The 16,039-nt window shown below is 39.2% G+C and overlaps 1 protein-coding gene and 1 long non-coding RNA gene across 3 annotated transcripts in view; one reads left to right on the forward strand and one right to left on the reverse strand.

Moving 5' to 3' along the window:
- LOC127959390 (uncharacterized) overlaps positions 1–8,883 on the reverse strand; it is a 48,307-nt gene extending 39,424 nt beyond the window's left edge. The window contains exons 1-2 of one of the 2 annotated variants that reach the window (XR_008154255.1): positions 8,531–8,883; positions 5,201–6,440 (exon numbers count right to left, since the gene is read on the reverse strand). This is a non-coding gene — a long non-coding RNA (uncharacterized LOC127959390). Of the gene's footprint in view, positions 1–5,200; positions 6,550–8,530 lie in introns of those variants that run through there. The other variant, XR_008154254.1, reaches the window with a different exon arrangement.
- LOC127959389 (regulating synaptic membrane exocytosis protein 4-like) overlaps positions 1–16,039 on the forward strand; it is a 118,000-nt gene that overhangs the window by 52,217 nt on the left and 49,744 nt on the right. The gene's annotated exons all lie outside the window — the stretch shown is intronic.

Here is a 16,039-nt window from a genome sequence, read left to right on the forward strand (position 1 = left end):
CTTTTTTCCTCTGATTTCTGAGCTCAAGCCAATTCGATTGCACCCTATACAGTCATTTTCCGTCATAGAAATATGGCCGCCATTTAGAATTTTTTTAAAAACATACTTTTTCGAACTCGTCCTAGACGGTTTGTCCGATTCACACGAAAATTGAACCAGGTCATCTTCAGGCAGTGCTGACCAAAAGTTATGCAAATCAAATTGATTCGTCAAACCGTTTTTGATAAACGCTCTAACAAATTTTACGTAACGCTTACAAAAACAGTCGTAAGGCTGTATCTCGGCAACGACTTATCCTATTCAGACCAAACCTGGTACATGTCATAACAAGCATGACTTGAGGCTACTTGCTGCGTTTCGGCGCAGCGCCACCTACTGGTCCGGAGATATGGAAAATTGCTATTTTTGCTTATAACTTCTAAACAGTTTGTCCAAAAATCATAACATTGGTCTTGTTAGATTCAGGGCAACATGCCGAGTCGACTGATATCCAATTTTACCATCTCGGCCATTTTGACTGTCGGCCATTTTGAATTTTGTGCTAAAATGCTGTATTTTCAGAACGCATCAACGGATTGTTACAAAAAATGGTATGGGTCATCAGTACAATGTCCTGAAGGAGCGTGAGAAGTTTCGAAACAGCGCAACCTAGTGGTGATCATCCTTATTTAAATGCTTATAACCTTGGGTGTGGTCGACTTATTTTCTCGAGACTCACCAAATTGGACTCCTGAAACCTTACCGAGTCCAACGATACCAAACATTCTAGGTTTCGCCTAACGGTTTGTGTAGCGTTGTGATTTAGCGCTTAAAAAACATCTGGCTATATCTTTGAAACCGCTTGTCTGATCGAGACGAAACCACCGTCAGAAGTTCGAAAACATAGGTCGATAGCTATACGCCAATGCCCAAATGCCAAAATATTGATAGTAAGGGGTAGTAATATTCAATCAAAGTCAAGAGTCAGTCAATTTTTACGTGCTTTTTCATATAAATGCCCATAACTCTGAAGTGAATTGAGATATTTTCACCAAAATTGACACACATATGTATGGGCTCACTCTGAGCAAATATAAAAAAAATGGTTGGACTGAGCCTCTTGGTGGCGCTATAATAGAACAAAACATGAAATTCTCATTGACTTCAATACAGTTTTGTGAAATAAAATGCTATACTAAACAAATGCATTGGTGTAATATTACAAAACTCAGAATGTGTCAACAACACCATCCCCTGAAGGTACTCAAAATATTTTGAAACAGCGCCACCTAGTGGTCAAAGGTTATAACTCAATTTACATAAAGGCTAATAACTTTTGAATTAATCTGGCTATTGACATCATGCTGGTCTTTTTAAATTCCTTGGGTCAAGTCGAGAACATAAAATACAAAGTTTACCTTATTTGGCTGAACTCCCTGTCCGCCATTTTGATTAATGTTGAAAACCTACATTTTCGAACTCCTCCTAGACCGTTAGTCCGATTTTCACCAAATTTGACGTGGATCATTTTCAGACCATTCTGGCAAAAAGTTATGGATTTTGTGTCCATATAAGAAACGGTTCTCATTTAGGGCATCAAAAAATCTGCTGGAAGGGTGCCAAAATGCGTTTGAGGCTGTATCTCTGCAATGCTTTGACATATTTGCACCAAACTTTGTATGTGTCATCGTCACCTCACACTGACCATTACAAACTAATTTGGTAACAGTGCCACCTATTGGTTACACGTGAAAAGCCAATAAATCCTATTACTAGTTGTTGTGTTTATAGTTTTCAAGCCATTTTGCCTAAAATAATCTTAAAACTGTCTTAATTACTCATTCCTGCCGTTCGTCTGAAGCTTGCTTCTGTAGTGCTTGGCCCCGTTATTGCTGCTTGCAGCTATATTTATTATTCTTCTTCTTCTTCTTCTTCTTCTTCTTCCGCCGCAAGTCTATGGCAGCCCATAGAACCGATTGCGGGAAAGTTGTATAATTTGGCACACTGATAGAGGACAGTCCCAACATTAACTATAGCAAATTTGAAGTCTCTATCTCCTACTCTCTAGCGCCACCACTTGTCCAAACTTTCAATGTTTGTATGCTAATAACTTTTGAACCGTAAGCCAGAAAATGGAAATTCTTTTTTCCTCTGAATCCTTGGCTCATGCCAAGTCGAATGAACCCCAAAATTCAAAAATCGCAAGGTTTAGTTTTTTCGCTATTTTCAATTATTCGAAAAACCTACTTTTTCGAACTCGTCCTAGACGGTTAGTCCGATTGCCACGAAAATTGGCTCAGATCATCTTCAGACCATGCTGGCAAAAAGTTATGGAATTCAAGTTGATTCGTCCAACTGTTGTCGAATGACACGTAAACAAATTTGACGAAAAGCACGCAAACATGCACGTGAGGCTATATCCCGGCAACGGTTTGTCATATTGAGACCAAACTTGGCGTGTGTTATAACAAGCATGAACTGAGACTACCTGCAGTGTTTCGACACAGCGCCACCTAGTGGTCAGGAGATATGAAAAATGCATATTTTGGCTTATAACTACTGAATGGTTTGGCCAAAAATCACACAACTGGTCTCTTTAGATTCAGTGAGTCATGTCGAGTCAAATGATATCCAATTTTCCTGTGTCGGCCATTTTAGGCGTCGGCCATTTTGAATTATGATTTAAAATGCTGTATTTTTTGAACGCAGCATCGTATCGTTTCGCAAATAATTACAAAAATATTCGGCTCCATGCCCTGAAGGTACTCAAAAAGTTTGGTGGCAGCGCCACCTTGTGGCCAATAGTTATAATGAAATATCACATAAATGCTAATAACTTTTGAATAAATTAGTCTATTAAAATTAAAATGGTCTCGCTATATTCTGTGGGTCATGCCGAGAGTATTGATACCAATAATGTGAAAATTGGCCTTACTTCCTGTCCGCCATTTTGCTTAATGTTGAAAACCTACTTTTTCGAACTCCTCCTAGACCGTTAGCCCAATTTTCACCAAATTTGACGTGCATCATCTTCAGACCATGCTGGCAAAAAGTTATGGATTTTGTGTCGATATACGTAACGGTTCTCATTTAGCGCATCAACGAATTTGCTGGAAGGGTGCCAAAATGCATTTGAGGCTGTATCTCTGCAACACTTTGACATATTTGCACCAAACTTTGTATGTGTCATCGCCACCTCACACTGACCATGCCACATAAATTTGGTAACAGCGCCACCTATTGGTCAAGAGTAATAAACCATTCATTAACCATGAGTAATTACACTTTTTAAAATGCTAATAACTTTTTAATGCATTAGCCTATTTGAAGGAAACTGGGCTCAAAATATTCCCTGGCTTATGCCGATAACATAGATACCAAATATACCACGGTAAGCTGAACTTCCGGTCCGCCATTTTGATTTATGTTGACAACATACTTTTTCGAACTCCTGATCAACCGTATGTCCGATTTTCACCAAATTCGAATCAAATGATCTTCAGGCTATACTGATTCAAAGTTATGGATTTTGAGTCGATAGACAAAACCGTTTTCGCATACCACATCGACGAATTTGAGGCACAATGAGAAAATGACACTTGAGGCTGTATCCCTGGAATGCTTTGGCATATTGACACCAAACTTTGTGTGTGTCATTGAAAAGACACACAGAGTACACCAAATTGATTTTATAACAGTGTCACCTATTGGTCAAGCTTGATAAACCAAGTAATCATGCTACTAGAGGTGGTATTGGTGTTTTTTTTTTTTTTTTGCCATTTCAAATACAATAATTCCAAAATTGCTGTTATTGCTCATTAATGTATTTGGTGTGATGCTTTATGCGATGCTTAGCTACTACATTTGCCGTTGGAGTGCTTGGCCCCGTAATTGCTGCTTGCAGCTATATTTATTATTCTTCTTCTTCCGCCGCAAGTCTATGGCAGCCCATAGAACCGATTGCGGGAAAGTTGTATAATTTGGCACACTGATAGAGGACAGTCCCAACATTAACTGTAGCAAATTTGAAGTCTCTATCTCCTACTCTCTAGCGCCACCACTTGTCCAAACTTTCAATGTTTATATGCTAATAACTTTTGAACCGTAAGCCAGAAAATGGAAATTCTTTTTTCCTCTGAATCCTTGGCTCATGCCAAGTCGAATGAACCCCAAAATTCAAAAATCGCAAGGTTTAGTTTTTTCGCTATTTTCAATTATTCGAAAAACCTACTTTTTCGAACTCGTCCTAGACGGTTAGTCCGATTGCCACGAAAATTGGCTCAGATCATCTTCAGACCATGCTGGCAAAAAGTTATGGAATTCAAGTTGATTCGTCCAACTGTTGTCGAATGACACGTAAACAAATTTGACGAAAAGCACGCAAACATGCACGTGAGGCTATATCCCGGCAACGGTTTGTCATATTGAGACCAAACTTGCCGTGTGTTATAACAAGCATGAATTGAGACTACCTGCAGTGTTTCGACACAGCGCCACCTAGTGGTCAGGAGATATGAAAAATGCATATTTTGGCTTATAACTACTGAATGGTTTGGCCAAAAATCACACAACTGGTCTCTTTAGATTCAGTGAGTCATTTCAAGTCGAATGATATCCAATTTTCCTGTGTCGGCCATTTTAGGCGTCGGCCATTTTGAATTATGATTTAAAATGCTGTATTTTTTGAACGCAGCATCGTATCGTTTCGCAAATAATTACAAAAATATTCGGCTCCATGCCCTGAAGGTACTCAAAAAGTTTGGTGGCAGCGCCACCTTGTGGCCAATAGTTATAATGAAATATCACATAAATGCTAATAACTTTTGAATAAATTAGTCTATTAAAATTAAAATGGTCTCGCTATATTCTGTGGGTCATGCCGAGAGTATTGATACCAATAATGTGAAAATTGGCCTTACTTCCTGTCCGCCATTTTGCTTAATGTTGAAAACCTACTTTTTCGAACTCCTCCTAGACCGTTAGCCCAATTTTCACCAAATTTGACGTGAATCATCTTCAGACCATGCTGGCAAAAAGTTATGGATTTTGTGTCGATATACGTAACGGTTCTCATTTAGCGCATCAACGAATTTGCTGGAAGGGTGCCAAAATGCATTTGAGGCTGTATCTCTGCAACACTTTGACATATTTGCACCAAACTTTGTATGTGTCATCGCCACCTCACACTGACCATGCCACATAAATTTGGTAACAGCGCCACCTATTGGTCAAGAGTAATAAACCATTCATTAACCATGAGTAATTACACTTTTTAAAATGCTAATAACTTTTTAATGCATTAGCCTATTTGAAGGAAACTGGGCTCAAAATATTCCCTGGCTTATGCCGATAACATAGATACCAAATATACCACGGTAAGCTGAACTTCCGGTCCGCCATTTTGATTTATGTTGAAAACATACTTTTTCGAACTCCTCATCATCCGTTAGTCCAATTTTCACCAAAATTTAATCAGATGATCTTCAGACTGTGCTGACAAAAAGTTATGAATTTTGTGTCGATAGACAAAACCATTTTTGCATACCACAGCGACGAACTTGAGGCACAATGACAAAATGACACTTGAGGCTGTATCTCTGCAATGCTTTGGCATATTGACACCAAACTTTGTTTGTGTCATTGAAAAGTCACACAGAGTACACCAAATTGACTTGATAACAGCACCACCTATTGGTCAATTTTGATAAGCCAGTAAATCATGCTACTAGAGGTTGTATTTATGATTTTTTTAGCCATTTCAATTACAATAATCCTAAAATTGCTGTTATTGCTCATTAATGCATTTGGTGTGATGCTCCATGCCATGCTTAGCTCCTACATTTGCCGTTGGAGTGCTTGGCCCCGTAATTGCTGCTTGCAGCTATATTTATTCTTCTTCTTCTTCTTCTTCTTCTTCCGCCGCAAGTCTATGGCAGCCCATAGAACCGATTGCGGGAAAGTTGTATAATTTGGCACACTGATAGAGGACAGTCCCAACATTAACTATAGCAAATTTGAAGCCTCTAACTCCTACTCTCTAGCGCCACCACTTGTCCAAACTTTCAATGTTTGTATGCTAATAACTTTTGAACCGTAAGCCAGAAAATGGAAATTCTTTTTTCCTCTGAATCCTTGGCTCAGGCCAAGTCGAATGAACCCCAAAATTCAAAAATCGCAAGGTTTAGTTTTTTCGCTATTTTCAATTATTCGAAAAACCTACTTTTTCGAACTCGTCCTAGACGGTTAGTCCGATTGCCACGAAAATTGGCTCAGATCATCTTCAGACCATGCTGGCAAAAAGTTATGGAATTCAAGTTGATTCGTCCAACTGTTGTCGAATGACATGTAAACAAATTTGACGAAAAGCACGCAAACATGCACGTGAGGCTATATCCCGGCAACGGTTTGTCATATTGAGACCAAACTTGGCGTGTGTTATAACAAGCATGAACTGAGACTACCTGCTGTGTTTCGACACAGCGCCACCTAGTGGTCAGGAGATATGAAAAATGCATATTTTGGCTTATAACTACTGAATGGTTTGGCCAAAAATCACACAACTGGTCTCTTTAGATTCAGTGAGTCATGTCGAATCGAATGATATCCAATTTTCCTGTGTCGGCCATTTTAGGCGTCGGCCATTTTGAATTATGTTTCAAAATGCTGTATTTTTTGAACGCAGCATCGTATCGTTTCGCAAATAATTACAAAAATATTCGGCTCCATGCCCTGAAGGTACTCAAAAAGTTTGGTGGCAGCGCCACCTTGTGGCCAATAGTTATAATGAAATATCACATAAACGCTAATAACTTTTGAATAAATTAGTCTATTAAAATTAAAATGGTCTCGCTATATTCTGTGGGTCATGCCGAGAGCATTGATACCAATAATGTGAAAATTGGCCTTACTTCCTGTCCGCCATTTTGCTTAATGTTGAAAACCTACTTTTTCGAACTCCTCCTAGACCGTTAGCCCAATTTTCACCAAATTTGACGTGAATCATCTTCAGACCATGCTGGAAAAAAGTTATGGATTTTGTGTCGATATACGTAACGGTTCTCATTTAGCGCATCAACGAATTTGCTGGAAGGGTGCCAAAATGCATTTGAGGCTGTATCTCTGCAACACTTTGACATATTTGCACCAAACTTTGTATGTGTCATCGCCACCTCACACTGACCATGCCACATAAATTTGGTAACAGCGCCCCCTATTGGTCAAGAGTAATAAACCATTCATTAACCATGAGTAATTACACTTTTTAAAATGCTAATAACTTTTTAGTCCATTAGCCTATTGCAACGAAACTGGGCTCAAAATATTCCCTGGCTTATGCCGATAACATAGATACCAAATATGCCAGTGTTTACTGAAGTTCCGGTCCACCATTTTGATTTATGTGGAAAACCTACTTTTTCGAACTCCTCATGAACCGTATGTCCAATTTTCACCAAATTCGAATCAGATGATCTTCAGACTATGTTGACACAAAGTTATGGATTTTGTGTCGATAGACAAAACCGTTTTCGCATACCAAAGCGACGAAGTTGAAACACAATGACAAAATGACACTTGAGGCTGCATCTCTGGAATGCTGTGGCATATTAACACCAAACTTTGTGTGTGTCATTGAAAAGTCAAACAGAGTACACCAAATTGATTTCATAACAGTGCCACCTATTGGTCAAACTTTATAAGCCAAGTAATCATGCTACTAGAGGTGGTATTATGATTTTTTTTTTGCCATTTCAATTACAATAATTCCAAAATTACTGTTATTGCTCATTAATGTATTTGGTGTGATGCTTCATGCCATGCTTAGCTCCTACATTTGCCGTTGGAGTGCTTGGCCCCGTAATTGCTGCTTGCAGCTATATTTATTATTAGGGGCCAAGCACCGAAGGTGCGTAGGCACCTATTGTTTTCGTTGGCGTTATTAGGGGCCAAGCACCGAAGGTGCGTAGGCACCTATTGTAATCGTTGGCGTTATTATTATTCTTCTTCTTCCGCCGCAAGTCTATGGCAGCCCATAGAACCGATTGCGGGAAAGTTGTATAATTTGGCACACTGATAGAGGACAGTCCCAACATTAACTATAGCAAATTTGAAGTCTCTATCTCCTACTCTCTAGCGCCACCACTTGTCCAAACTTTCAATGTTTGTATGCTAATAACTTTTGAACCGTAAGCCAGAAAATGGAAATTCTTTTTTCCTCTGAATCCTTGGCTCATGCCAAGTCGAATGAACCCCAAAATTCAAAAATCGCAAGGTTTAGTTTTTTCGCTATTTTCAATTATTCGAAAAACCTACTTTTTCGAACTCGTCCTAGACGGTTAGTCCGATTGCCACGAAAATTGGCTCAGATCATCTTCAGACCATGCTGGCAAAAAGTTATGGAATTCAAGTTGATTCGTCCAACTGTTGTCGAATGACACGTAAACAAATTTGACAAAAAGCACGCAAACATGCACGTGAGGCTATATCCCGGCAACGGTTTGTCATATTGAGACCAAACTTGGCGTGTGTTATAACAAGCATGAACTGAGACTACCTGCAGTGTTTCGACACAGCGCCACCTAGTGGTCAGGAGATATGAAAAATGCATATTTTGGCTTATAACTACTGAATGGTTTGGCCAAAAATCACACAACTGGTCTCTTTAGATTCAGTGAGTCATGTCGAGTCAAATGATATCCAATTTTCCTGTGTCGGCCATTTTAGGCGTCGGCCATTTTGAATTATGATTTAAAATGCTGTATTTTTTGAACGCAGCATCGTATCGTTTCGCAAATAATTACAAAAATATTCGGCTCCATGCCCTGAAGGTACTCAAAAAGTTTGGTGGCAGCGCCACCTTGTGGCCAATAGTTATAATGAAATATCACATAAATGCTAATAACTTTTGAATAAATTAGTCTATTAAAATTAAATTGGTCTCGCTATATTCTGTGGGTCATGCCGAGAGTATTGATACCAATAATGTGAAAATTGGCCTTACTTCCTGTCCGCCATTTTGCTTAATGTTGAAAACCTACTTTTTCGAACTCCTCCTAGACCGTTAGCCCAATTTTCACCAAATTTGACGTGAATCATCTTCAGACCATGCTGGCAGAAAGTTATGGATTTTGTGTCGATATACGTAACGGTTCTCATTTAGCGCATCAACGAATTTGCTGGAAGGGTGCCAAAATGCATTTGAGGCTGTATCTCTGCAACACTTTCACATATTTGCACCAAACTTTGTATGTGTCATCGCCACCTCACACTGACCATGCCACATAAATTTGGTAACAGCGCCACCTATTGGTCAAGAGTAATAAACCATTCATTAACCATGAGTAATTACACTTTTTAAAATGCTAATAACTTTTTAATGCATTAGCCTATTTGAAGGAAACTGGACTCAAAATATTCCCTGGCTTATGCCGATAACATAGATACCAAATATACCACGGTAAGCTGAACTTCCGGTCCGCCATTTTGATTTATGTTGAAAACATACTTTTTCGAACTCCTGATCAACCGTATGTCCGATTTTCACCAAATTCGAATCAAATGATCTTCAGGCTATACTGATTCAAAGTTATGGATTTTGAGTCGATAGACAAAACTGTTTTCGCATACCACATCGACAAATTTGAGGCACAATGAGAAAATGACACTTGAGGCTGTATCCCTGGAATGCTTTGGCATATTGACACCAAACTTTGTGTGTGTCATTGAAAAGTCACACAGAGTACACCAAATTGATTTTATAACAGTGTCACCAATTGGTCAAGCTTGATAAACCAAGTAATCATGCTACTAGAGGTGGTATTGGTGTTTTTTTTTTTGCCATTTCAAATACAATAATTCCAAAATTGCTGTTATTGCTCATTAATGTATTTGGTGTGATGCTTTATGCGATGCTTTGCTACTACATTTGCCGTTGGAGTGCTTGGCCCCGTAATTGCTGCTTGCAGCTATATTTATTATTCTTCTTCTTCTTCCGCCGCAAGTCTATGGCAGCCCATAGAACCGATTGCGGGAAAGTTGTATAATTTGGCACACTGATAGAGGACAGTTCCAACATTAACTATAGCAAATTTGAAGCCTCTAACTCCTACTCTCTAGCGCCACCACTTGTCCAAACTTTCAATGTTTGTATGCTAATAACTTTTGAACCGTAAGCCAGAAAATGAAAATTCTTTTTTCCTCTGAATCCTTGGCTCAAGCCAAGTCGAATGAACCCTAAAATTCAAAAATCGCAAGGTTTAGTTTTTTCGCTATTTTCAACTTTTCGAAAAACTTACTTTTTCGAACTCGTCCTAGACGGTTTGTCCGATTTTCACGAAAATTGGCTCAGATCATCATCAGACCATGCTGGCAAAAAGTTATGGAATTCAAGTTGATTCGTCCAACCGTTCTCGAATGACACGTGAAAAAATATGACGAAAAGCACGCAAAAATACACATGAGGCTATATCTCCGCAACGGTTTGGCGTATTGAGACCAAACTTAGTGTGTGTTATAATAAGCATGACCTGAGACTACCTGCAGTGTTTCGACACAGCGCCACCTAGTGGTCAGGAGATATGAAAAATTCATATTTTGGCTTATAACTTCTGAATGGTTTGGCCAAAAATTACAAAACTGGTCTCTGTAGATTCAGTGCGTCATGTCGAGTCGATTGATATCCAATTTTCCCGTGTCGGCCATTTTAGGCGTCGGCCATTTTGAATTATGTTTCAAAATGCTGTATTTTTTGAACGCATCATCGTATCATTTCGCAAATAATTACAAAAATATTCGGCTCCATGCCCTGAAGATACTCAAAAAGTTTGGTGGCAGCGCCACCTTGTGGCCAATAGTTATAATGAAATATCACATAAATGCTAATAACTTTTGAATTAATTAGACATATTAAAATTAAAATGGCCTCCCTATATTCTGTGGGTAAAGCCGAGAGCATTGATACCAATTATGCGAATATTGGCCATACTTCCTGTTTGCCATTTTGATTAATGTTGAAAACCTACTTTTTCGAACTCCTCCTAGACCGTTAGTCCGATTTTCACCAAATTTGACGTGTATCATCTTCAGACCATGCTGGCAAAAAGTTATGGATTTCGTGTCGATATATGAAACGGTTCTCATTAAGCGCATCAACGAATTTGCTGGAAGGGTGCCAAAATGCATTTGAGGCTGTATCTCTGCAACGCTTTGACATATTTACACCAAACTTTGTACGTGTCATCGCTACCTCACACTGACCATGCCACATAAATTTGGTAACAGCGCCACCTATTGGTCAAGAGTAATAAACCATTCATTACCCATGAATAATTACACTTATAAAAATGCTAATAACTTTTTAATGCATTAGCCTATTTGAAGGAAACTGGGCTCAAAATATTCCCTGGTTTATGCCGAAAACATAGATACCAAATATGCCAGATTAAGCTGAACTTCCGGTCCGCCATTTTGATTTATGTTGAAAACCTACTTTTTGAACTCCTCATCAGCCGTTAGTCCAATTTTCACCAAAATTTAATCAGATGATCTTCAGACTGTGCTGACAAAAAGTTATGAATTTTGTGTCGATAGACAAAACCGTTTTTGCATACCACAGCGACGAACTTGAGGCACAATGACAAAATGACACTTGAGGCTGTATCTCTGCAATGCTTTGGCATATTGACACCAAACTTTGTTTGTGTCATTGAAAAGTCACACAGAGTACACCAAATTGACTTGATAACAGCACCACCTATTGGTCAATTTTGATAAGCCAGTAAATCATGCTACTAGAGGTTGTATTTATGATTTTTTTAGCCATTTCAATTACAATAATCCTAAAATTGCTGTTATTGCTCATTAATGCATTTGGTGTGATGCTCCATGCCATGCTTAGCTCCTACATTTGCCGTTGGAGTGCTTGGCCCCGTAATTGCTGCTTGCAGCTATATTTATTAGGGGCCAAGCACCGAAGGTGCGTAGGCACCTATTGTTTTCGTTGGCGTTATTATTAGGGGCCAAGCACCGAAGGTGCGTAGGCACCTATTGTTTTCGTTGGCGTTATTATTATTATTCTTCTTCTTCTTCTTCTTCTTCCGCCGCAAGTCTATGGCAGCCCATAGAACCGTTTGCGGGAAAGTTGTATAATTTGGCACACTGATAGAGGACAGTCCCAACATTAACTATAGCAAATTTGAAGCCTCTAACTCCTACTCTCTAGCGCCACCACTTGTCCAAACTTTCAATGTTTGTATGCTAATAACTTTTGAACCGTAAGCCAGAAAATGGAAATTCTTTTTTCCTCTGAATCCTTGGCTCAAGCCAAGTCGAATGAACCCTAAAATTCAAAAATCGCAAAGTTTAGTTTTTTCGCTATTTTCAACTTTTCGAAAAACTTACTTTTTCGAACTCGTCCTAGACGGTTTGTCCGATTTTCACGAAAATTGGCTCAGATCATCAACAGACCATGCTGGCAAAAAGTTATGGAATTCAAGTTGATTCGTCCAACCGTTCTCGAATGACACGTGAAAAAATATGACGAAAAGCACGCAAAAATACACGTGAGGCTATATCTCCACAACGGTTTGGCGTATTGAGACCAAACTTGGTGTGTGTTATAATAAGCATGACCTGAGACTACCTGCAGTGTTTCGACACAGCGCCACCTAGTGGTCAGGAGATATGAAAAATGCATATTTTGGCTTATAACTTCTGAATGGTTTGGCCAAAAATTACAAAACTGGTCTCTGTAGATTCAGTGCGTCATGTCGAGTCGATTGATATCCAATTTTCCCGTGTCGGCCATTTTAGGCATCGGCCATTTTGAATTATGTTTCAAAATGCTGTATTTTTTGAACGCATCATCGTATCGTTTCGCAAATAATTACAAAAATATTTGGCTCCATGCCCTGAAGATACTCAAAAAGTTTGGTGGCAGCGCCACCTTGTGGCCAATAGTTATAATGAAATATCCCATAAATGCTAATAACTTTTGAATAAATTAGACTATTAAAATTAAAATGGCCTCCTTATATTCTGTGGGTAAAGCCGAGAGCATTGATACCAATTATGCGAATATTGGCCATACTTCCTGTCCGCCATTTTGATTAATGTTGAAAACCTACTTTTTCGAACTCCTCCTAGACCGTTAGTCCGATTTTCACCAAATTTGACGTGTATCATCTTCAGACCATGCTGGCAAAAAGTTATGGATTTCGTGTCGATATATGAAACGGTTCTCATTAAGCGCATCAACGAATTTGTTGGAAGGGTGCCAAAATGCATTTGAGGCTGTATCTCTGCAACGCTTTGACATATTTACACCAAACTTTGTACGTGTCATCGCTACCTCACACTGACCATGCCACATAAATTTGGTAACAGCGCCACCTATTGGTCAAGAGTAATAAACCATTCATTACCCATGAATAATTACACTTATAAAAATGCTAATAACTTTTTAATGCATTAGCCTATTGCAACGAAACTGGTCTCAAAATATTCCCTGGTTTATGCCGAAAACATAGATACCAAATATGCCAGATTAAGCTGAACTTCCGGTCCGCCATTTTGATTTATGTTGAAAACCTACTTTTTGAACTCCTCATCAGCCGTTAGTCCAATTTTCACCAAAATTTAATCAGATGATCTTCACACTGTGCTGACAAAAAGTTATGAATTTTGTGTCGATAGACAAAACCGTTTTTGCATACCACAGCGACGAACTTGAGGCACAATGACAAAATGACACTTGAGGCTGTATCTCTGCAATGCTTTGGCATATTGACACCAAACTTTGTTTGTGTCATTGAAAAGTCACACAGAGTACACCAAATTGACTTGATAACAGCACCACCTATTGGTCAATTTTGATAAGCCAGTAAATCATGCTACTAGAGGTTGTATTTATGATTTTTTTAGCCATTTCAATTACAATAATCCTAAAATTGCTGTTATTGCTCATTAATGCATTTGGTGTGATGCTCCATGCCATGCTTAGCTCCTACATTTGCCGTTGGAGTGCTTGGCCCCGTAATTGCTGCTTGCAGCTATATTTATTAGGGGCCAAGCACCGAAGGTGCGTAGGCACCTATTGTTTTCGTTGGCGTTATTAGGGGCCAAGCACCGAAGGTGCGTAGGCACCTATTGTTTTCGTTGGCGTTATTAGGGGCCAAGCACCGAAGGTGCGAAGGCACCTATTGTGTTTGTTGGCGTTATTAGGGGCCAAGCACCGAAGGTGCGTAGGCACCTATTGTTTTCGTTGGCGTTATTATTAGGGGCCAAGCACCGAAGGTGCGTAGGCACCTATTGTAATCGTTGGCGTTATTATTATTCTGCTTCTTCTTCTTCTTCTTCTTCTTCCGCCGCAAGTCTATGGCAGCCCATAGAACCGATTGCGGGAAAGTTGTATAATTTGGCACACTGATAGAGGACAGTCCCAACATTAACTATAGCTAATTTGAAGTCTCTAACTCCTACTCTCTAGCGCCACCACTTGTCCAAACTTTCAATGTTTGTATGCTAATAACTTTTGAACCGTAAGCCAGAAAATGGAAATTCTTTTTTCCTCTGAATCCTTGGCTCATGCCAAGTCGAATGAACCCCAAAATTCAAAAATCGCAAGGTTTAGTTTTTTCGCTATTTTCAATTTTTCGAAAAACCTACTTTTTCGAACTTGTGCTAGACGGTTAGTCCGATTGCCACGAAAATTGGCTCAGATCATCTTCAGACCATGCTGGCAAAAAGTTATGGAATTCAAGTTGATTCGTCCAACCATTGTCGAATGACACGTAAACTAATTTGACGAAAAGCACGCAAAAATGCACTTGAGGCTATATCTCAGCAACGGTTTGGCATATTGAGACCAAACTTGGTGTGTGTTATAATAAGCATGACCTGAGACTACCTGCAATGTTTCGACACAGCGCCACCTAGTGGTCAGGAGATATGAAAAATGCATATTTTGGCTTATATCCTCTGAATGGTTTGGCCAAAAATCACACAACTGGTCTCTTTAGATTCAGTGAGTCATGTCGAGTCGTATGATATGCAAATTTCCCATGTCAGCCATTTTAGGCGTCGGCCATTTTGAATTATGTTTTAAAATGCTGTATTTTTTCAACGCAGCATCGTATCGTTTCGCAAATAATTACAAAAATATTCGGCTCCATGCCCTGAATGTACTCAAAAAGCTTGGTGGCAGCGCCACCTTGTGGTCAAGAGTTATAATGAATTATCACAAAAATGCTAATAACTTTTGAGTAAATTAGACAATTGAAATGCAAATGGTCTCCCCGTATTCTTTGGGTCATGCCGAGAACATAGATACCAATTATGCCAAAATTGGCCATACTTCCTGTCCGCCATTTTGATTAATGTTGAAAACCTACTTTTTCGAACTCCTCCTAGACCGTTAGTCCGATTTTCACCAAATTTGACGTGAATCATCTTCAGACCATGCTGGCAAAAAGTTATGGATTTCGTGTCGATATACAAAACGGTTCTGATTTAGCGCATCAACGAATTTGCTGGAAGGGTGCCAAAATGCATTTGAGGCTGTATCTCTGCAACGCTTTGACATTTTTGCACCAAACTTTGTATGTGTCATCGCCACCTGACACTGACCATGCCACATAAATTTGGTAACAGCGCCACCTATTGGTCAAGAGTAATGAACCATTCATTAACTATGAATAATTACACTTATAAAAATGCTAGTAACTTTTTAATGCATTAGCCTATTGTAATGAAACTGGCCTCAAAATATTCCCTGGCTTATGCCGACAACATAGATACCATATATGCCAGAGTAAGCCGAACTTCCTGTCCGCCATTTTGATTTATGTTGAAAACCTACTTTTTCGAACTCCTCATCAACCGTTAGTCCGATTTTCACCAAAATTGACTCAGATGATCTGTAGACTGTACTGACAAAATGTTATGGATTTTGTATCGATAGACAAAACCGTTTTCGCATACCACAGCGACGAATTTGAGGCACAATGCCAAAATGACACTTGAGGCTGTATCTCTGCAATGCTTTGGCATATTGACACCAAACTTT

The sequence above is a fragment of the Carassius gibelio genome, chromosome B6 (assembly GCF_023724105.1).
Source record: "Carassius gibelio isolate Cgi1373 ecotype wild population from Czech Republic chromosome B6, carGib1.2-hapl.c, whole genome shotgun sequence".
In the NCBI taxonomy this organism is placed as follows: domain Eukaryota; kingdom Metazoa; phylum Chordata; class Actinopteri; order Cypriniformes; family Cyprinidae; genus Carassius; species Carassius gibelio.